This window comes from Bos javanicus, chromosome 27 (genome assembly GCF_032452875.1).
Source record: "Bos javanicus breed banteng chromosome 27, ARS-OSU_banteng_1.0, whole genome shotgun sequence".
NCBI lineage: Eukaryota > Metazoa > Chordata > Mammalia > Artiodactyla > Bovidae > Bos > Bos javanicus.
In genome coordinates, this window is record NC_083894.1 from 33,775,444 (window position 1) to 33,799,861 (window position 24,418).

Sequence of the window (24,418 nt, forward strand, 5' to 3'; positions counted from 1 at the left end):
GTGCAGAGCGTAGCAAGCATTCCTTGTATTTCTTCTGTCTTTTGCCCACTAAGCGCGGAGGGGAGAGACGGGCTGATACACAGCATCTGGTTAAAGTCAGGTAAGTAACTCTCCGGGGGGAAAAGCCTGAAGTCAGCTGCCAACCTCTTTCTCTTCCTAATGTGTTTTTGCAGATGGAGGAAAACTGCAGCCAATGCAGAGGTTTCAATTTTAGGAGATACTTGGGAGAAATGAGAGATACGGAAACGCTTTGTTCTGTCACTATCCTGTTAGCTGGGTGCCGACCGGAACACTTGGCATCATGGGCGATGGGTAGACTTTGACCAGCCCCAAGCGCCCGCCAGGTGCAAATATGCCAAAGGGACTTCTCCAGCCAGAAGATTCCCCTGAATGAAGGCTGAAGGTATGACCAGGACCAGAACGGGAAACCGAAGCCTGTTTCTGAGCATATGTATCTTTCAGCAGGGCTCCCCCGGCCCAAGTGCATGGGTGCCCCCATCTCGTTCCTAGGAGGGGCTCACAGCCCTTCGAGAGGAGCAGGGAACTGGGGTCAAAAGGCCTAACTCCTGTGTGTGTGTGTGTTTCAATATTTATTTATTTATTTGGCTGCACCGCATCTTGGTTGTAGCACGCAGGATCTCAGTCTTCATTGCAGCCTGTGGGATCTTTAGTTGCAGCATGTGGGAATAAGTTCCCTGACTAGGAATCGAACCCAGGCCCCCCGCATTGGAAGCGCAGGGTCTTAGCCACTGGACCACCAGGGAAGTTTCCCTCTTGTAGGTTTGTACCCTATGCCTCTTGACTGTGGATGAGACATTTTATCCCCAGACCTTGGATTCTGCACCATGTATAATGGAGACCGTAATAAACACTTCACCTGGTCCCAAGGTTCCCGTGAGCCTTTTCCTACACGTGACGGAGAAGCTCATGTCGGGGAGCAAAGTCACCAAAGTGCCCACTGTCCTCTGAGTCGAGTATGGAAGATTTGACGAAATGCTGGGAGCTTTTCAATGAGCCCCTGTCCCACTGTGAGGTGGGATACCGGGTTTACGCCAGCCCTGTAATCTTAGCCCAATTCCACAGTTGGGAGCAGTTTTCTGCAGATAATTCAGTCTCTGCCTGAGTGTGTGAGCGGGACTTGCTGTGTTCCCCGGGGGTGGAGGGGAGCAGGCTGGAGTCCACACAGGGTTTGCTGGATCCTCATTGTGTCTGCTACAGGGTGGCTGGTCTGGGACGCTCCCTGGACGGTTGACCACTGAAGTTCCGCTTGCCCCATTCCTTGGCTTCAGGCCAGTGTTTGTTGCTGGGTTGGGTGGTTCGTTTTCTGTCTTGACTGAACTGGAGCCCTGCCTTCTTTATCCCTGGTTTGGCCTGGGGGTCTCCGTTGGCGCCTTGAGCCCCTGGGCCGCCCCTGGAGTGTGGGCCCCTGGGTCTCCCTTGGTGCTGAGCCCCTGGCTCTAATCGTGAGGTCAGGGCCCAGGCCGTTCATTCTGCAACCCCTAGCCCACAGCGCCATCTTGCCCCCACCATGGTCATTCCTCTCTGGTATGTGCTCTAGCCAGGTTCCACCCAGCCTCTGTGCCTCCCCACTCCAGGGTCACCCAGGAGATTCCAAGTTCTTTCCACACCACACAGGAAGTGAGGGAAGTGAGGGTAGCTCGGGAAAGCTAAATGCTAGCCCTTCCACTGTCTGACCACAGAGTACTGCTGAGTTTACTCTGATGTGGCCACTCCCACATGGGTGTGGGGAGCCTGTGTTTCATGCAGTCTGAAATGAGGAAGAGGCTTTGTGTTGATGAGATGGTTGGATGGCCTCACCAACTCCATGGACATGTGTTTGGGCAGACTCCAAGAGATAGTGAAGGCCAAGGAAGCATGCTGCAGTCCATGGGGTCACAAAGAGTTGGGCACAACTTAGCAACTGAACATCTAAGTTCAGACTAGCCCAGAGACAGAAAATCAAGATGAATGTCTCTCCAGCCTCTGTCTTCTTTCTTCTCTTGATCCCTTGGGACCAGAAATGAGCATGCTTCCTGCCTCTACAATTCAAACCTCCTAGTCTAGTTGTCTTTGCAGTCCCATGGAGTGTAGCCTGCCAGGTTCTTCTGTCCATGGAACTTTCCAGGGAAGAATACTGGAGTGGTCTGCCATTTCCTCCTCGAGGGGATCTTCCCAACCCAGGAATGGAACCTGGGTCTTTGGGTCTCCTGCTTTGGCAAGCAGGTTCTTTAACACTAGTGCCACATGGGAAGCCCTAGTTGTCACTGCAAAACCAGTTCTCATCTGCATGGAAGCAGTTCCAGGATCTGAGTCCTACCTACAAGCTTGGCTCTTTAGCAAGTTATGCGAAATGGGAGCTAAATAAATTTAGAAAATCGTATTTCTCTCTCAATAAAACCTAGTTTTTACCTCTGTTATGCCTACAAAATACCCATTTGGGGTCGGGATAACCAGCATATTAGCTTTTTTTTTTTTTTTTGCATTCATGCTGTTGAAGTCTGAAGGTAGGCTTATGTCTCTGAGAAAATGGGAAAGTGAAGGAATAGATCAACCCATGAAACACAGAAATGAAAAGTGTGTTAGTAGTATTCCAGACATGTCATCCCTCTTCCAACCAGATAACCTTTGGTACTCTTTCCAACTCAGAAGAACTCAACTCTTAAGATGGAGCTTAAGAGCACAGTTTGGAAAGTATGACATAGTTTCCAAATGTGGCCATATATACTAACTCGATTCTTTCTGCTATTAGATTTCCAAAGAACTGGTCCCTCTGAAATCTGCCTGAGGCAACTTGAACTTGGATGAATGGCCATTAAACATGCTGATGCTGAACAAGGCTGCACAGAGTCCAGTGACTTCTCTGCTGGTAAAAACTGTCTCATGATTTATTCTAAAACATTGGCCTTGAGCTACTTTCCATTCTCTAATGTATTACTTTGGAGATTATAAATCAGAGTCTACTTGCTGTGGTCTTTCACTTGGACAACTCACTTGACCCGCCCCCCACCCCCCACCCAGTCATTGTATCTCTTTAGGGAAGAGCCCACTGGGAAAGGAATCAGAAAAAATGGGTTCCTCAACTGCTCGAATTGGGCAAACAACAACTCTCCTGCAGAAAACGAATTGACCAGCTTGTAATTTCCTGACCTTCTCATGAATTTGATGCTGGCATCTAGTGTTGGAGAATTAACCCATGTCAAGCAAGGCCACTGGATTGCTCATCAGAGCCACTAAATCAACTCATGCTCATTTGCCACCAGGTCCCTCCACCAAGCGAGATCCGTCCACCAAACGAGCACTGTCTCTGAGTCCAGGACTATATTATGCCCAGTAAGGATCATGAAAAAAAGTAAGGCAGAGTCCTTGACCTGAGAAACTCCCAGTCTAGTGGAGGAGGTAAACAGTGAGACAACGAGAAAACAAAATTAAACACTGAACTTCGTGGCACCTTCTGTGGGGACAATAGGAATCCAAGAAGGAGGAATAGCCCGAGGAGACGCCAGAGACAGGTGGGATGTCTAGACTGGGCTATAAACAGGAGAGAAGAGCGATAACAAGATGAGGAGAATAACAGTGAAGTCACAAGATGGGAAGATGGGTGTGTGCATGCGGGCTGGGGACTGTGAGGAGCCCCACTTGGCAAGAGGAGAAGGAAGAAACAGAGAATTGATAGGAAAATGGCTGTCTAGGGGGTCCAGTCCCCTAGAGGGGGACTTAACCCTGGGGGTCCAGTGGTTAAAACTCCAAGCTTCCAATGCAGCGGCTGTGAGTTCAATCCCTGATCAGAAAACTAGAATCCCACATGCCATGCGGGGAAGTCAAAAGGCAAAAATAAATAGATAATTTAAAAAATGGCCGGAAAATGGAGGCTCTAGACCATGAAGATGCAAACCAGAGGGCTTGTGATAGACAGTGGGGCGCCATGTGTAGGAACACAGCATGGGATGAGATGGGATGAAGATCCTACGCTTTTAGGATGCATGGGGACAAGATAGACTATATTGTGGGAAGTGTCTGAAGCTGGAGGGGCCGCTGTCTAGTTACTTGACTGGACAGTGTATGTGAAGAGAAGGAGGGAAGAGGGAGAAGCAAGTTCTAGATACACACACAACCATGAAACAGGAATTGCTGATAATTGACTGGATAAGAGACACAAGGGAGAAGGAACTTCGTGGTTTTTAGTATTGGAAATAGGAGCAATAGTGGTGCCATTGTGAAGAAAGCCCTGAGGGACTTCCCTGGTGGTCCGGTGGTTAAGACTCTGCACTTCCACTGCAGGGGTCACAGGTTCAATCCCTGACCGGGAAACCACCATCCCACGTGCCACGTAGTACAGCCTGAAAAGAAAGAAAGAAGGAACCCCATCTCATAGCAGAGTGTTTGGTTTATTTCTATTGTTGATCGGTTATTTCTATTGGTTCTAGATTGGCCTCACAGACGAAATAATCCCCATGGACCCAAACGATGCCAAACATGTTGGCGATGTGGATGGCTCTGTCTCCAGCAACTGGACCTATGGTTCTTCAAAAAACAGCACGAGAAGTTATACACCTGCCTATCTCAGCAGAAGGATGCATGTGGGAGGCTCTAGACGCGCAGTTTTCAAATCCCTGCTACTTACTAGCTATGTGGTTTGGGAAAGTTGCAGAAACCTCTCTGTGTTCCTTCGTGTATCACAATGGGGATAATAACGACCACCTCATATACGAGGACGTTCATATCAAGCACTTGATGTACAATGACTCAGCTTAGTCATGACTCAACAGTGCTAGCTGTACTTCATTCCCATCAAATAAAACAATAAGCACTTAAACAATTTATAAAATTCAAAGCTTTTAAGAGAGGGTAAGATTTTTTGTAGACACAGTGGGATGGATTGGAAAAAGTCCTGGACTTGGAGTCTGTCTTAACCTTATGTCCAACGGCCATCAGTTCTGTTACCCAAGTAAGGCTGTTAACTGCCAAGAAGTCTCAGTTTATTTGCTTAATGTCAATAATAACGCACGTCCTGCCTTGCTATATGATTCTGAAAGTAAAAGAGATGGTTCATGTGAAGTTATCTGGCAGGAACTAAATGCTTTGCAAAGGAAAAGTATCAATTAGTTGTTGTTATCATTAGTATGTTAAAGAACCCGTCCTTCATTTATCTGTGATGGTCAGAATGAAGACTCAGTTCACTGGAAAGGCTTTCAGCGTGTCTCAAAATAGCATTCCAGAAAAGTCTTATTTACACAGGTTCCGTGATTTAATTGCCTCTGAGGACGTGGAGCAGCCCCTTGAAGAGAAGTGAAGTCTTGGGTTACTTTACGTTGGCCTGGGCTTTAGAAGTGGGTGGCAGTGACTCTGAATAGAATCACTGTTGAGCTGTACACATTTATGATTTATTTTGGTTAGAGCAACCCTCAGGGTGGGGTGGGATTTGGTGGGGTGGCAGTAGCCTGGTCTGGTCAATGATTAATCTGGGAATTTCCAGCTGTCCTCAGCCCTTTTAGGAAAAGCCCCAGCTGTCTTCAGAGCTAATGAATGTCCATCCTGAATGAATCTCCTGGAAGTTGCCCACCCCCGGTTCTCCGGGGCCCAGCAATGCAGAGTGGTTAGTATGGATGGTTCATAGGAAAACAAAGCTTTGAAAGGCAGGACAGAAACAAATTCTGACTTGACCTCAAGCTGCTCCCGAAGCCCAGGGTTCATGTTTCCCAGGCTGCACGTCAATCTCAGCTCCCCAGGCTGGCGAGGTGGGAACAGAGTTCACAGCGCCCTTCAATCAGGGCTGGTACTGGAGGCAGCAAGGACGAGCTGCTCATTATGTGAGCGAGTTAGGAGTCTGTTTCTTTAGTCTTTCTGTGTTCCTTTACAGAACTTAGTTTGACAATGGCCTTGGGCCAGCATGAAGCAACAATTCTGAGTCAACATCATCTTCACCTGGCATTTCAGAAAGATACCCCTTGCATGCCCACTTCCCTTCCTTCCATTGTTTATCTCTGCAGCTTCAATCTTCTGGAGGCGATATTCATTTACTGAGAGGCTCAATTTAGGTGATGAAAATTCTAACTGTTGCTGGTGAAGAGGGCACATGCCTCCTAGCTTTTGCTCTCAATATCCACTTGGTGTGGCCATTGTGCTACACCTCAGCCATAGGACCAACCTGAAGTCAGAGGAATGCTTTCCACCCTCGAGGTGCAACTTACAGCTCCACAAGCCAACACACATCCTTGACCTTCTTCCTTGTGGCCTGTGGCATCATTAGTGGATAGATCTGGCTTCAGTTTGGCCCAGGCCTTGGGGATCCGAGCACGTGGATCTTCCTGCCATTTCTGGTTCCCAAGAATCCTCATATCAGCAACCTTTGGGAATAAAGTGCTTTTAGAACACCTGAAAAATAAAAAGTAGATGGCACTAGTGGTAAAGAACCCACCTGCCAACGCAGGGGATGGTGAGAGAAACAGTTTTGATCCCTGAATCGGGAAGATACCCTGGAGAAGGGCATGGCAACTCACTCCAGTATTCATGCCTGGAGAATCCCAAGGATGGAGGAACCAGGCAGGCTACAGTCCATAGGGTCATAAAGAGTCAGACATGACTGAAGTGACTTAGCACGCACATACACATGGTACATTTGTGTGGGACTCTTTCATTTCATGGAATATCAAGGTGAGATTTGGATATTATAATTAAAGTACATGTTTCATGCTGTTAACGTGGATCAAAAGATAAGGAACCGCTAAGTAGGTTCTTGCCACTGGTTTTCAACTGATACTCTTTGCTTTCTCCAAATCCTTTAATTAATGTTTCAGGAGTGGGTCAGAAATCTGCCTTCTAGGGATTTCCTTGGTGGTCCAGTGGTTAAGAAACTGCCTCGCAATGCAGGGGATTCGAGTTCGATCCCTGGTCCAGGAAGATCCCACATGCCTCGGGGCAACTGAGCCCATGCCCTGAAACTACTGGGAGCATCACAGCGAAGATCCCACGAGCCACAACTAGGACCCGACGGAGCCAGGTAAATGAATACTTTCTAAAAAAGAAATCTGCCTTCTACTCTAAAAGCATAAGCATTTCTTTGTAAGTATACTACATTCAAAATGAAAATATATATGCATTTGAAATTTATCTCTGTTTAAGTGGACTCATCACATTAACATCCGGTGTGATTACTGTCTTTCCCGTATTCCTGGCAACGAAGCTGTAGTCTTTGCTCTTCCAGCAGCGTGGATTTAGACAGAGGGAGCAGAGTGAGCTGAGGGATTTATAAGAAAATCCCATTTCTCTTGCATCACGAGGTTTTCGGTAAAGGAAACTGCACCTTTTTGATTCTGAAAATAGCTACCTTGTAAAAATTAAAAACTCTGAGAGGCTCTAGCATTAAAGCTCTGCTAAGTAGCAAAGGAGCAAAAACCGATTTGCTCCCAGTGAATCCTTTCGTCTCAAAGCGGCCAGACATCTAGCTCTGCATTCCCGATGAATTCGGAGAAGTCTATTTCTGCAAAGACAATTTTATACAGCAATTCCAGTCCAGGGAATCATGAGAGGATGAGCCATTATCTTTTCTTCTTGAATAAGGAGGCAGTTTGGCACCATGATGAATATGGTTACATGCAGCCTTCTGCTGCTGTGGGCTGAGGACCACCTCATTCCAGGCAGTCCAGACAGAAGACGGATGGTAACATTGACTCTCAGATGCTACAAACCATGTTGTCGGCAACGACAAGAGGACAGCTTCTCCTCATTCTCTTCCAGGTGCCTCTCCATCAGGAGACTGAAATGTTCCTGGATTTTGAGAGGGTCGCTGGATATTTTCAGGTTTAAAAATGAACAGAGCAGCAACCCTTTCACTGGGTTGCTAATCATTCACAGGGAGTATTTCTTAGAGACTCAGATGCAGGCTGTGTGAGTATGTCTTAACTCCCTTGTGGATGGTCAGCCCTTGGAGGTCTATGCAAAGAAAATCAATACGGTCCAGTAAATAAACTCTTATTATGGTTGAACATCTTGTGCATTTAAAGTGACCAAGGGGGACTTCCCTGGTGGTCTGGGGGTTAAGAATACGCCTTGCAGGGCAGGAGACAGGTTTGATCCCTGGCTGGGGAACTAAGATACCGAAGGCCGAATAGCAACTAAGCCTGGCATGGCAACTAGAGAGTCTGTGCGCTGTTATTGAAGATCCTGCGTGTGCAACTAAGACCCGATGCAGCCAAGTAAATAAAAATATTTTTTAAAAAATAAAGCGACCTACGAATCTTCTTTCACTTTCTAAAGACATACTGCTGACTGACACAGCTTCTGAACCAGGGAGGTCAGAGAAGCAGTCTACTGGAATGTCTTTGGTCTTTGGAGTCTGGTTGACCTTGGTCTGGAGTCTAGGGTCTGGATGAGCAGCTCCAGAGCCAGAGTGTCCTCTGAAGCTCTGCCTTCCTCCTAGCCTCCCAGAGTAGACTGCAGTCACCTTGAACTTGACCATCTGAATTGCTGCTCCTCCCTGCAAATGTTCCTCTAGTCTTTCACTACAGACTGCCTGGGCCAACTCCCAGTGACAGGTCTACAGGTGACTGGCAGACCACTTTCTGTGTCACACATGCTTATGAAAGTGGATGTGTTAGTCCCTCAGTCATGTTCGACTCTTTTGCAGCCCCATTTACTGTAACCTGCCAGTCTCCCCTGTCCTCTCCCCTGTCCATGCGATTCTCCAGGCAAGAATACTGGACTGGGTTGCCATCCCCTTCTCCAGGGAATTTTTTCCCAAACCAGGGATCAAACCCAGGTCTCCTGCATTGCAGGCAGATTCTTTCCCATCTGAGCTACCAGAAAAAGGCCACTAATGTTTATGGGAGAATTGTATTAGTTAGAATAAATTAGGTTGCTCTGTGATAACAAATGAACCTCAAGATCCCATTGCTGAACACAAAAAAGATTTATTTCTTGTGTGTGCCTCATGTCCATTGCCAAGTCAAGGATGTTGGGTACGTGTGCGGGGAAAATTCCATTCCACAGTCACTCAAGCATCCAGGCTGATGGAGGCTGAACCCTCTGTAACTGTAACATCTAGAACACATTACTCCTTTGGTCTCCAGGGAAGAGAGAGGCTGAATGTCTCACCTGCTCTTCAATGCTGAGGAGTGACGGGGGTCACTCCAGCTCACCCCCCATTGGTCTAAACTGGTAGTGTGACCCCACCAGCCCCAGAAGTCTGGGCGGTCCCATCTCCTACATGCCTGGAAGGTAAGGAGACCCAGATGGTGTGTGCACAGAATGTCTAGCAAGGCCTGTGCTTTTGTTTCAAGCACAACTTATTTATTTGCTTATTGTATTAAATAAACAGCAGGCATCGCAGGGCAGATCTCATCCAGAACAATGACAAGTTTCTTGAAGCCCAGTAAGCTTGTCTCTGTCACCTCAAGCAGGGACATGCAGGGTCCAGAGGGGTTTCTTTTTTCCTCCCACCGAGGAGGTCAGAAACCAAAAATATTTTGAGGCGCACAGTCTCAGAGAGCCAAGCTGCACAGCAGTGACTCGGAAACCCTGAGGAGTGGGACCTGCCCTGAAACAGCCCCCCGCTAATTAGCCCCGTGGTCGTTTGCGGTCCGTCCACCCGCAGGCATGCAGATTCAGCCCGCATCTGCGCTCAGAATTCGTCTGTAGCCAGGCGGGCTGTGCCAGTTCTGAGATGCCAGAGGTTAACTTACTGGAACAGCCACCACATCAAAAAGCCTGTCACATGACAGCACCAGGGAGCTCAAACCCCACATCAGAACGCCTTGGCTAGTGTGGAAGTCCTGAAATGCAATGTGTATTCTTCATTGGGAATTAAGACCATGTGGGTTCATCCTAAGTATAGCCAACCCTGGACGTGTTTTTAATTAGGCATTGAGACACTTAAGCGTTAGTGGCCAGAACTGACCTGGCTACAAGTTGGAGGCCACAGGGACCCCGTCTAATGTCTGAGAACTTATATTACTTGAACACAGTAGGTGCTAAAAGAGGCTTTTCTTCGTAATGATGTTATGTTGCATGACTTATGATGGTAGGGATAAAACTCTGTTGAATTTCCTCCGCCAGTTTTTTTAGAGGATGAAGACACAAGGCCACTTAACTTCTTGGCAGAGAGTAGAAAAGACTGATCATTTTCAGGCTCTGAGACCCATCCGCAAACTTTACTTACCAACAATAATAACTTGTAAAGATTTATGGTATGCTTCTCAGTCCAAAGGTACTGTTTGAAGAACTTTACACAGATTATTTTATTCAATCCTCACAATTACCTCTGAGGTATGATTACTGTCCTTTTTGTACAAATGAGGAGACTTTAAATGAGGGCTTTAAAAGTTCAAGTAACTTGTCTAGAATCACAAATTCAAGTATTGGAGGTGGGTTCTAACTTAAGCCTGTATGATTGCAAAGCACATGTGTGTTTCAAAATAACTTCCTTTACACAGTACAGCTCATAGAAAAAACTTTAAATACAAAAATGAAGAGGGAATGAAATACGTATCATTTGTAATCCACCATGCAGAGATATTAAATGTCATAATTTGGTGCATGTGTATCTTGGATTTTTCCTACTCTGATGTTACTCACAAGTGACTTGAAATTCCTTAGGTTAGCCTTGTTCTTGGGTTGGATCTGCCTTCAGTTCATGTCAATGTTGCCCCAAATTTTCCCTCAAAGAAAACAATCCAACACCCATAAGAATTTCTATAGGTAATATAGACATTTTAACAATGTTCATTCTTCCAATCCATGAACACAGAATGTCTTTCCATTTTTGTGTCTTCCTCAATTTCTTTCAACAGTATTATGTTGTTTTCACTGCACAAGTCTTTCACCTTCTTGGTTAAGTTTATTCCTAGGTGCTTCGATCTTTTTGTTGCAACTGTAAATGGAACTGTTTCCTTAATTCCTCTTCCTGCTAGCTCATTGTTAGCATATAGAAACACAACAGATTTTTTGGTATATAGATTCCTTAACCAGAAACTTTTCTACATTTATTATTTCTAATAGGATTTTTGATGGAGTCTTTGGGATTCTCGACATATAAAATCATATCATCTGCAAATAGTGACATTTTTACTTCTTCCTCTCCATTTGGATGGCTCTTGTTCCTTTCTTCTTGCCTAATTGTTCAGTTAAGGACTTCTGATACTGTGTTGAATAAGAGTGGCAGGAGTGGGCATCCTTGTTCCTGATCTTAGAGGGATAGCTCTTGACTTTTCACCATTGAGTATGATATTAGCTATGGGTTTGTCACATATGACCTTTATTATCTTGAAGTACATTTATTCTATATCTATTTTATTGAGAGTTTTTATGATAAATGAGTGTTGAATCTTGTGAAATGCTTTTTGTGCATATATTGAGATGATTTTATGCTTTTTATCCTTACTTTTGTTCATGTGGTATATATCATGTTTATTGATTTGTAGATGTTGAACCATCCTTATATCCCCGGAATAAATCCTACTTAACCATGATGTATGATCCTTTTAATGTATTGTTGTATTCAGTTTGCTAATTTCTATAGCTATGTTCATCAGAGATATTGGCCTGTAATTTTCTTTTTTGTGTTGTCTTCATCTGGTTTTGGCATTAGGGTGAGGTTGGCCTCCTAATGTGAGTTAAGAAGCATTCCCTCCTCTTTTTTTTTTAAGAAAAGTTTAGATGGATAGATATTAGATATTCTTGGAGTAAAAGAAGAAAGTAAAAGAATTTTGGTAAAATCCACCTGTAGAGCCATCTGATCCTGGACTTTTTTTTCCAGGAGCCTTTCAATCACTGTTTTAGTCTCTGTACTAAAATGGGCAAAGAAGGTGAATAGACAGTCTTCCAAAGAAGATATGCAGATGGCCAACTGATACATGAAAAAATGCTCAACATAATTAACTATGGGGCAAATGCAAAGCAAAATCACATGAGCTATCACTTTATACCTGTTAGACTGGTTATTATCAAAAAGGCAAAAATAGAAAAAACAGGAGTTGACAAGGCTGTGGAAAAAAGGAGCCCTCATACACTGTTGGTGGGAATGTAAATTGGTACACTCACTATGGAATACAGTATGGTGATTCTCAAAAATTAAGAATAGAACAACCATACGAGCCAACTATCCCACTTCTGGGTATTTATCCAAATAATATTAAAACACTAATTTGAAAAGATTGGTGTACTTTATGTTTATTGCAGGATTATTTACAATAGCTCAGACATGGAAACAACCTAAGAGCCCAACAGTGAATGAATGGATAAAGAAGACGTGAGGCACACACACACACACCCCACACACACACATCCACACACACTCACACACACACACCACACAAACCCCCGCCAAACACACACACACACTCACACACACCCACATACACCACACACACCCCTAAACACACCCACACACACCCACACATACACCCCCCCACACACACACTCACACACACTCACACACACACTCACACACACCACTCACACCCCACACACACACACACTCACACACACACATACACACACACACACACCCCACACACACATTCCCACACACACATACCACACACACCACACATCCCCATACACCCCCACACCACACACACACCCTCACACACACTCCTACACTCACACTCACACACACACACACTCACACACACCACACACCCCCCACACACACACCCCTACACACACACACACACCACACCCCCACATACACCCCCACACCACACACTCACATACACCCCACACCCCCACACACACACCCCTACACCCACACACCACACACACACACACACACACACACACACATCCCCATACACCCCCCACACCCCCCCCACACAGGAATATTACTCAGTCATTAAAAAGATGAAATGTTCCATTTGTGACAATATTGAGGGTATTATGCAAAGTGAAATGAGTCAGACAAAGACAAATACTATATCAACACATTCATATATGTAGTAGGAAAAAATCTAATTAACAAACCAAACCAGAGGAAAACAACACATAAATACAGGGGACAGAATAGAGGGGAAGGGGTGAGAGAGAAGGTGAAATGGATGAAGGAGATCAAATGTATGGTGATAGAAACTTAATTATGGTGGTGAGCACACTATAGTGTATCAAATCGATCAGATCAGATCAGTCGCTCAGTCGTGTCTGACTGTTTGCGACCCCATGAATCTCAGCACGCCAGGCCTCCCTGTCCATCATCAACTCCCGGAGTTCACTTAGACTCACATCCATCGAGTCAGTGATGCCATCCAGCCATCTCATCCTCTGTCTTCCCCTTCTCCTCCTGCCCCCAATCCCTCCCAGCATCAGAGTCTTTTCCAACGAGTCAACTCTTCACATGAGGTGGCCAAAGTACTGGAGTTTCAGCTTTAGCATCATTCCTTCCAAAGAAATCGCAGGGCTGATCTCCTTCAGAATGGACTGGTTGTATCTCCTTGCAGTCCAAGGGACTCTCAAGAGTCTTCTCCAACACCACAGTTCAAAAGCATCAATTCTTCGGTGCTCAGCCTTCTTCACAGTCCAACTCTCACATCCAGTATACCGGAATCAAAATATCATGCTGTACACATGAAGCTTATATAATACTGTAAATCAATGCTACCTCAATAAAAATAAATTTCGAAAAAGAACTGCCAAATAAAACAGATTTTACTGAAGGTTTTAGGGCAACCTGGAAGACATTCCCTGCAACCCACTTAGGAAAACTATCCTCCACCCACACCTTTAAACAAGTCACCCTCTCTGCTTCTGCTGCCTTCCAACATCTCTTCCTTTTCTCATAAAAAAAAAAAAACCACCTTTTTATTACCTTACTTTTTCTAATGTGCACACTCACCCATCAGCCTGCTCAGGAAAACAACAGCTTCTTCTCAGGATCCGCTCTTCTTAGTGCCAGAATTTAGGACCATAAATAATGAAAAATTTTACTCTTGACTCTCTCATACACATTTTCTTACAAAATGGGTTTATTCTGTTTAGTAAGCCACTTTATCTTCCTCAAGAGTATATTTTGTTATATGGGAGAAATCTTAAAGTTCTGTTGGCGATTGTTTTACTTGATTAGCGAGAAAGGAAAAGCAGGTGTTAACCTGTGCACTGGGGAATTTCTGGTAGAACACTGTCATAATTATAGCCTTTCAAGTCATAACGTCATCCTGACTATATTAGGTTCATACTCAGTATTTAAAAAAAACTTTTTTGGCCACACTGTGTGGCATGTGAGGTCTTAGTTCCCCAACCAAGGCTCTAACCTGCCTCCCTACTCTAGAAGCACTGAATGTTAACCATGGGCCACCACCAAAGTTCCCTGGTTTAAAGTATACTGTTGTAAAAGAAAATTTTTTTACAGGTCACCAACACCTGAGCAGATGAATGTTTTATTTCTATTGTTAAGTCAATCTTTTTTTTTTTCCCTAAGCAAGATAAAGCAGTAGTACCCATATGAGTTAGTTCTGTTTTCCCCTACATTATCATGCATATATTCTTCAGTCTATGCCTCTGGAATAAATAAGCCATTAAGAGAAAAATCTGATGAAACAGTTTTCGGGAGGTGTACAATAAGGAACAGATCAGCTTCTGATGGCCAAGAATTTCTTACGTAAGAGAGCTGAGCCCCAGTCTGGGGGTGGAGCCTCTGCTACATATTCTATTTATGTAAATTAGTGATTTTCAGACTTTAGTGATTCCATGCCATGTAATGGATTAAAGATGGCCACAAATGTTTTGCCAGACCGCTCACTGAGAGATAAAGTCTGTGTCTCCTCCCCTTGAATCTTGGGTAGACTCTTGGACTCCTTTGACTAATAAAATATGACAGCAGTGACAGGACAGTATATTCTTGCTCCAGGACTTAGAAGACTGACTTTTACTTCCTGTCTCTTGGAATATTCCCTCTTAGAATCCAGCCTCCATTTCCTGAGGAAGCCCAAGAACCCCAGTGGGGAAGCCACATGGCAGAGAATGGGGACCTGCCCCTCCCCCTACAGACAAGAGCTCTGTTGAGCTCCCAACTTGCCAACCAAGTGGGCAAGCCATCTTGGAAGTGGATCTTCTAGATCAAGTTGAGGTGCTGTCTGGGCTGAGGCAGGACGGGGGGTGGATGAACTGCTCAGATGAGCAATTTATTCACAGATTTCTGATCCAGAAGTTTGTGAACAAAATTAAAACCACTAAGTTGCCATTGTATTTGCTGCAGTAACAGTTAACCAGAGCATACTTCCATCATCAAAAACATTTTCACAATCTTGGTATACTTACTTGTTATGCCCTATCCAGTTACTGATATATGATAAAACATATCAGAAATAGAAAATTAAAAGGGCTTAGCTATAAATACAAATTCTAAAATGTTCTTCTTGCCATTCGGTGGGTTTTTTTTTTGTTGTTGTTGTTGTTTTGAGCCTATACACATTTTGGTAACCTTTGGTTTGGAATAGATGATGCCCAAGACCCAACTCATTGGCAAGAAATAATCTCTCAATACTAGTCAAATGTCTGAAAAATGTAGAGTGTTTAGATAACACATGGTCAAAGAGGGGATAATTAACCAGGCATCTCTGGAAAGCTGAATTTGACTTAAGCAAGAATACTCGAACTGTGAGACTAGAAGGGCAATTTTTGCCACTTCTATATTTCTCCCTTTTTAATGATCACAGCCAATAAATAGTCTTTTGTTTCTGATTTTTAAAACATAGGGTTAAGAGTGAACAATTTATTTGAACCCTGCTATGGCTTAGGGGGAATTTAGATGTGCTAGTCCAAAGCTATCCTTTCTTCAGAGGATCTTCCCAAATCAGGGATCTACTACAATATATGAATATTATTCCAGGTCAGTAAATAAAAGTCTACATTGTTATTTTAATAAATACATGATATTCCAATAAGTGGACATATTATTTTTGATCCATAATTTGTCATTGGATATTCAAGCTGTTTTCCAATTTGGGGTGATTGTAACAATCATTCTTATAGCTAAATATTTGCATGCATTCTTTCTTACTTAATTATTTCCTTTCTGTGCATTCCAATTATTGGTTATGAACAAGCACTGGTTATTGTTATTTGAATGTGAATAAGTGCTGTCAAATTTCTCTCCAGAAAGTTCACATTAATTTCTAATTTTTCCATCACCAGTGTCCATTTCCCAGCACCCTCAACAATACTTGGTATTATAATTTAAAAAATAATTTTGTCAACTTAATATAAAGATTGTGCTGTACATATGTATATGACATATGACATATATTTTATGTCTTAAAGTTTCCCTTTGATTTTTTTTTCTGGCTTATTGCCTATTTTTTCCTATTTATTTTTATAAGCTGCTTCGGAATTCTTTTTGTGTGTGGGAAGGAATAAAGCATACTACAAATAAACAATTTTAAAGAGGTAATTTCCTAATTCTGGGAAAGACAGAAATGGCAGTTTTATTAGTCAATAACTCCTTTCATTTGCAAGTGTCATAAACGCAACTCCAATTGGCTTAAGCAAAAAAGGAATTTATTGGCTCACTGAAGAGTTTCAGGCACAGCTGGATGAATGGTTTAAATAATTCCAGGGCTCTCTCCACCTCTCAGCTCTGGTTCCCTCTGCTTGCCTTCCTTTATTCCTATTCATTCTCTTGCTGTCTCAGCAGGGATCCAGAGCAAGAGAGAACTTCTTTTCCAATTGCTTTAACACAAGACCCAGAGAAGACTGTGACTGGCCAGCCTAGGTCATGTGCTCATCCCTGAGCCAATCATAGGGTCAGGCTTTAGGGGCATCTCTTTAGATAGGGACATGGTGGGTTCTACTACAGTCAAACCAAACCAATTGGGGGCAGAATAATTTCCAGAGGAAAGGATGCTGGTACAATAGAAATAGGATCTAGGAATCTGGAAACCTAGGATTTGTCCTACTTTTTCACTACTGTCTGTGGGAGCTCTCTGAGCTTCAGCTATCTCACTCATCCAAGGGAAAGAGTGATCCTCACCTTATGTAGCTCAAATGATGATTCTGGTTTGGCCCAAATGAGATCACCAAGGTGAAACTGCTTGCCAACAATGAAGCATCATGCAGGAATTTCCTCAGTGGTCCAGTGGCTAAGACTCCACGCCCCCAGTGCAGGGGGCCTAGGTTTGATCCCTGGTCAGGAAGTTAGATCCCACATGACTCAACTAAGCATTTGCGTGCCACAACTAAAGATCCTGCGTGCCACAACGAAAAGAACTCACATACTATATACTACCTTGTGCTTAGACAAAGACCTGGAGCAGCCAAAAAAAAAAACCCAACTTTTTTAAAGAAGTATCATGCAAATATAACCTGCCTACAAATAAAACTACCTGGGCTTCTCTTGTGGCTCAGCTGGTAAAGAATCTGCCTGTAATCCGGGAGACCTGGGTTCGATCCCTGGGTTGGGAAGATCCCCTGCAGAAAAGAAAGGCTACCCACTCTAGTATTCTGGCCTGGAGAATTCCATGGACTGTATAGTCCGTCGGGTCACAAAGAGTCGGACACAACTGAGCAACTTTCACAAATAAAACTAAAGCCGGGAAATTCTATGTGTTCCCAATTACAGTTTTGCATGAATACCCCCTTGAGAAGTCAATGAAAAAATCAGTGCCTGGTGACCGGAAGGTCCACATCCCCCTCAACACTGGCTCTGCCTAAAACAGTTCATTTTAATTGTCCTGAAAAGCAGGTCGATCCGTCATCCTCAAGAAGCAGGAAAGGGTAGCAGCCATAATCACCGCAGAAAGTTGAAAACGGTACTGACATCATACCATGCTGGTGTTTTTCTAGGAAAATGTGTATCCTGTCTTTGCTTTCCATCTGATTATTAATAACAAGCCTGTGACCTGCCCTAGTGCAGGAATGACCCCACAGTCCAGCAAGGAGTAGGAGGAAGCACGCAAGGGTGGCTGGGCAGTCATGGGGCTGTGATTTTGCTGAATCCTAGCAGGGCAGGGCCAGAAAGAGAAGCCAAACACAGGGGTGCTCGGAGAAGCTGAGGGGTTTGGCCTGCGAAAGAGCCACACGCAGGCAAGGAATTATACATGGGGCCTGTTTTTCTGTACTAATTGCTCTTGGCCATCAACATAGGCTAGTTTCAAGCTCTGTGCTATGCAAGAGAGCAAGACTTTCACAGCTACTCCTGACCACACCTGCCGGGATGTGGACTCAGAGATGAGAGAGGCTCGGTCAAAGGAAGCGATAGCCAGCCTCCACCCAGAATGGTCCTGGGCAGGCGATGACTGTCTGAGAAGTGGTGATTTGAGAAATGTACCAACTCTTACGGGCTTCCCTGATAGCTCAATTGGTAAAGAATCTGCCTGCAATGCAGGAGACTCCGGTTCGATCCCTAGGTCGGAAAGATCTGCTGGAGAAGGGATCGGCTACCCACTCCAGTGTTCTTGGGCTTCCCTGGTGGCTCCTCTGGTAAAGAATCTACCCGCAACGTGGGAGACCTGGGTTTGACCCCTGGGTTGCGAAGATCCCCTGGAGAATGGATAGGCTACCCACTTCAGTATTCTGGCCTGGAGAATTCCATGCACTGGTTAGTCCATGGGGTCGCAAAGAGCTGGACACAACTGAGTGACTTTCACTTTCACCAACTCTTAAAATGCTTCCCCTCTCTCTTCACCCCACTCACCCTAAGCCCACCAGGTTACTGCCTAAAATTCCCACAATTCAGACAGCTCTTTTAGTTGTATTATTTGTTTTGCTTTCGTTTTGGCGGGAGGCGGCTGCATTGCACGGCAGATAGAATCTTAGTTCCTGGACCAGGGATCGAATCTGTGCCCCCTGCACTGGAAGCTCTGGAAGCTCGAAGTCCTAACCGGTAGACCACCAGGGAGTTCTCCTAGAAGTACTGTTATCTCCAAAAGACCTTCATAAAATGCAAACATGGGGAAATTCCCTGGCGGTCCAGAGGTTGGGAGTTCGCCTGCCAGGGCAGGACGTGGGTCCCATCTCTGGTCCGGGAAGATTCCACGTGCTGTGGGATGACTAATCCCTGAGAGCCTCAACTACTGAGCCCACAATCCAGAGCCGGTGCTCTACAATGAGAGAAGGCACCGCAATGAGAAGCCCGCACACCGCAGCTACAAAGAACCCCTGCTCTCCACAGGTGGAGAAAGCCCATGAGCAGCAAGGAAGACCCAGCACAACCAACAAATTAAAATAAATGAATGAAATGAAAATATGGAGAAAAGGTAGAGTGATTGAAGGAAAAGACTAACAAATCCATTAAATCATTACCCTCCAGGAACTGTGATCTTGGGGGGCAGAGAGGGGAAGAGGGGGTCAAGGCAAGGACATTAGGTACTTAGGAGGAACAACCAGTCTAGAAGATCCAGTTTGCTTGTTCCTGAGGCTGGCCTCTACAGGTTAAAAACTGCTAAAAACTTCACCAGACAATCACATCTCCACGCACTGGGTCCTGTCTGACCTCATCTCTTGACGTACATACAGAAAAGACAGCCATCTTCATCTGTCATTTTGACCTCAGATCTTGCTAAATGATTGTTTATAAGCTTACTGCCCGGTCGGAGACTTCTGAGATTTGAGGTTCCTTGGCTGGCAATAGTTTTCAGTACAAATCTGTAAAAAAAAAAATCTGAGTTTTATCGATTTCCATGGTGGTGGGGGGTGGGGGGCATCTGTTCACATGAAGACTGCTGCTCCGGGAGCACTTTCAAGACCATTTTCTCCTCCTAACAAAGTGAAGTTAAGGGCAGACTTCCCTCCATCTTATGCTGCTTCGATGCCTAAGGTGCCTGTTCTTTTGCTCTTTCTTGGCAATTCTTTTGCTTCTGCTTAGTGACTAGAACTGTATTTGCTGACTGTCAAGCCACTGCTTTCATTGGCGGTGGCGCCCCCATTCAGAGCATCCGTATTACCTCATGACTTATGGCACAGTGCACACTTTGAAAGCTAAGAACTGGAAAGTTTCTCTTTTGGCATGTTTCCCCCAGTCGCCTAGGCAATTTCCACATGCAACACTTTCCGTCCTCATTGAGAGCAGAGTTGAGAGGGCTTGAAATAAAAGACCTTGCAGGTTTACAGGATTGAGTACGGGGGGTGGGGAAGCCATCTCCACTGGATGCCAGGATGACTGGTCAGTTCAAACACTTTGGTCTGAAGCCCCAGCCAATGCAGAGGAATTCAGGGCCTCATTTCTCATGATTAAGGGTAGCCTTCAGAGCCGATTTTTTTTCCCTGGGCTGACATTTAGCCCAGTTATAAAACCAAGCAACGAGACAGTCAGCTTTTGTAATGGCCAGGCTACTGAAAAGAGATTGCTGGGAGAGAGTCTCGAATTATCACTGGGAAGGGGGACTCTGTAGCCAGGCTGCAGGGTGAAATCCAGGCACTGGGACTTCACAGCAGCCACAGATAGTCCTCGGAGAGGCATGCAGACACAGGAGAGCCGGGTCAACTTGGGAATCAATATGGGTCAAATTTGGAAGTGCTCAGAGCTCCGGTCAAGCTGAGAGTGGCCAGGTTGCATATGAAGCAGCCCTTGCTTCACCTGAGAAGGCCAAGGAGCAACAAGGAAAAGACAGGAAAGCTCACTGGACCTCCGGGGGATGCTTAGGGTGTTATCTCAGGCTCTCCCTTGGGTGAACCACACACATCTCTTCCTCTGCATCCCAGAGGCTACCTTAGGGTGAGAAGGACGAGGAGGCCCATTTTTATCCATGAGACACCAGACTCTACCCAAAGGGACCGTTTAAGCTACTGAAGCTTTAAATGAAGTTGGACCTTTAGTTCCTTTCCCCTTCTAATCAGCGGGTGAAGAGGGCTCAGGGAAGACCGGCAGAGTTCTAGACAAAATAAACGAAGTGCATCTTCTCTGCACAGCCCTGCTGCAATGTGGACCGACCCTGCCCTCTTGCTATGGGAAAAGCAGGGCCTGGCCCCCTGCTCCTCAGCCCACATGGTTCCTTCACCTCCAGGCAAACAGGACCCTCCGGGCCTTTGGTCCTCCTCAGGTCCTCCCTGTCGATGACAAGCTGCAATTTCCCTCTGTCCAGCCCGAAGGTTTGGGCTTCTGGGCTCCTCTCTCCCTGGCTTGTGTTTGCAAGTTTCGCACACATCGGGCATTCGGTTATTTTCGCTCTGCAGGTTCTCTTCCCAAATCTCATCCCTTGAGGAGGAATTGTCCTTTGTTCTCTTCCAAGGTTCCCAGGGGAAGGACCAGACCTAAGATGCATCCTGGCCCCAAGGCCATGAATGCGATGCAGAAAGAGATCCTTGAGAAGGATCTCAAAGCTACATGCAAAGGGACGAAATGCAGGCTCCTTAGGACATCTTATATAGATACAGTGTATCTAGGATTAAGTCAACAGGAAATCTTCGAAAAAAGAAAAAAGGTCTATTATGTTTCTAAAGATGCCCTGGTACAGATGTTGCCCCCTCCTTAACCGCAGCCGCGCTCGCACCCCTCCCTGGCGCTCTTTTCTTCCCTTTCATTTGCCTATCTTTCTCCTAAGGGCCCATGATTAATAACAAAAATGAAGAATTGCCAACACTTACTGACCACTTACTATGTGCCCCAGCTCTGTGTTATGTGCTTATCATATGAAGCCACATCTGTTCTCTGTGGTTGAAGAAATACTGGGGATGGAAAAATAAGCGGAGGAAATTGCGGCCAGGGGTGTGGAGCGGTGGCCGGAAGATGCTGGGTTGGAATACAGACAAGACACAGGCTCCCCAAATCATGCTGGACGCAACTCCTTTCGAGCTAATTTCCAGACTTTCCTGTTCCTTTTGCTGCCAAAACCCTCCACTTCTGTGGCCACACTCGCGGCTCCGTCTCCTCTTCCCTTAACCGCTGACTCCCGCCCCCGCGATTCTATGGAAACGTGTCTTCAAGGTCACTGTGACTGTCTGCTGGCCAAACACAGTGTGTTTCCTCCCCCGTGGTCCTTGTCCTTTCTGACCTCACCGGCGATACTGGACATAGTGAATGGTCTGCCTCCCAGGCAGGCCTCCTCACCTTCCTCCCTCTCTCTCCGGCCCACCTGCTCATTTGCTGCGTCCTGTGTCTCCACCACCACCCCCTCCACCCCACACCCCCGTGTGTGGATTTTGCAGGGTCTCCTCCCCATCCCCTGTTTGCTGGTTGTAACCAGATGGTCTCTGTAGGGCTCCCAAACTTACCTCTCCAGCCCAGACTTTGCCCCACCATCCTCCACGCTCCACGGTTACCTCACCCTCTTGTTGTTCTGTTTAGTCGCTAAGTCATGTCTGACTCTTTTTGCAACCCCATGGACAGACTGTAGCCCAGGTGGCGCAGTGGTCAAGTATCCACTTGCAACACAGGAGCCACAGGAAACGCTGGTTCAGTCCCTGGGTCAGGAAGATGACCTGGAGACCCCCTGGAAATGGCAACCCACTCCAGTATTCTTGCCTGGAGAACCTCACGGACTGAGGAGCCTGGTGGGCTACAGTCATGCTCAGTTGTGTCTGACTCTTTGCAACCCCATGGACTGTAGCCCACCAGGCTCCTCTGTCTTCAGGATTCTCCAGCCAAGAGTACTAGAGTAGGTTGTCATGCCCTCCTCCAGGGGCTCTTCCTGACCCACGGATTGAACAAGCGTCTCCTGCAGCTCTTGCATTGCAGGTGGATTCTTTACCACTGAGACCCCTGGGAAGTCTGTGCCACACCCTGTGTGTCCAAAAATAAATGTGTCTTCTTCCTTCAAATTTGCTTCTCCTTTAAATGCCCATCTCCAACCTGTGTCTATGGCAAAAACAACCCCAAAGCCTTGGAGTCATCTGCTCCTGCCCTCCTTGGTCTCTACACACCCAGGCTCTCAGTGCCTCCCACGTCAGACCTCCCCTCCACCTCCACTCTCTGTCTAGGTCAGACCCTTTCCACCTCACCCCTCCTCCTTACACTGGTCTTCTAGCTAATTTCAGAGCCTCCACCTCTCCAGGGCTCAGTATTTTCCTAAAACATCTCATTGGAAAGCAATTTTCATGAATTAACACCTTTAAAATCATCTTTGATCTGGAGATTCTATATCCAGAAATGTATCCTAAGGAAATTATTGAAGATGTGTGAAAACAAAGATTCATGAACAAGAATATTAAATGATAACCAGTTAAATGGACAAAGGAGGTGTGGGGGTTAGTGAATATGTTGCAGTGAGTCCATTGCTGGGGAACACAGTGTAGCCATTAAAAACCATGCTTCAAAAGAATGTTCAGCGATAACGGAGAAATGTTTATCCTATGTTGTTAAGTGAAAAACACAGGCTACAATCTGGATCGTACACCATGACCTCTGTCTCAACCCACTCTGCTGCTCATTACATTCCAGTAACATCCTTCTTTCAGTTCCGTTAAATTCTTTCCTTCCCCAGGGCATTTGCACATGTCAGGAAAACTGGGAAACACTTTGAAATGGTGTGCATGGGGTGGGGGCAATTACGGATGTCTTAACTAGTTTGCTCATCCTGGTTATCTATATCTTTCCTTTTTTCGGAGCTAGTTTACAAACCTATAAATTGTAGATAACTGTTCAGTTCAGTTCAGTTCAGTCACTCAGTCGTGTCGGACTCTTTGTGGCCCCATGAATCGCAGCACGCCAGGACTCCCTGTCCATCACCAACTCCTGGAGTTCACTCAAACTCATGTCCGTCGAGTCGGTGATGCCATCCAGCCATCTCATCCTCTGGCGTCCCCTTCTCCTCCTGCCCCCAATCCCTCCCAGCATCCGGGTCTTTTCCAATGAGTCAACTCTTCGCATGAGGTGGCCAAAGTACTGGAGTTTCAGCTTTAGCATCATTCCTTCCAAAGAACACCCAGGACTGATCTCCTTTAGAATGGACTGGTTGATCTCCTTGCAGTCCAAGGGACACTCAAGAGTCTTTTCCAACATCACAGTTCAAAAGCATCAATTCTTCGTCACTCAGCTTTCTTCACAGTCAAACTCTCGCATCCATATGTGACCACAGGAAAAACCATAGCCTTGACTAGACGGACCTTTGTTGCCAAAGTAATGTCTCTGCTTTTGAATATGCTATCTGGGTTGGTCATAACTTTCCTTCCAAGGAGTAAGCGTCTTTTAATTTCATGGCTGCAGTCACCATCTGCAGTGATTTTGGAGCCCCCAAAATAAAGTCTGACACTGTTTCCACTGTTTCCCCATTTATTTCCCATGAAGTGATGAGACCAGTAGATAACTGAGAATAATGCAAATGATTATTTTCCATATACCAGTGAATTCTGTCCAGGGGTTGTTGTTGTTCAGTGGCTAAGTCATGTCCGACTCTTTCTGACCCCATAGACCACAGCATGACAGGTTTTCCTGTCCTCCACCATCTCCCAGAGTTTGCTCAAGTTCATGTCCATTGAGTTGCTGATGCTATCCAAGGGAGAGACAGCTAATTTTCTTGTACCCAATTTGGCATCTGAATATTTGTATTTCATTTCAACATTCCCG

General features: G+C 45.5%; 2 non-coding genes across 2 annotated transcripts; one reads left to right on the forward strand and one right to left on the reverse strand.

Annotated features, from left to right (window-relative positions):
• Positions 1–691: 691 nt before the first annotated feature.
• TRNAG-UCC (transfer RNA glycine (anticodon UCC)) lies at positions 692–764 on the reverse strand. Its single transcript has one exon. It is a non-coding gene; the product is annotated as a tRNA-Gly (tRNA).
• A 3,471-nt stretch (positions 765–4,235) lies between these two features.
• TRNAG-UCC (transfer RNA glycine (anticodon UCC)) lies at positions 4,236–4,308 on the forward strand. Its single transcript has one exon. It is a non-coding gene; the product is annotated as a tRNA-Gly (tRNA).
• The last annotated feature ends 20,110 nt before the right edge of the window (positions 4,309–24,418 follow it).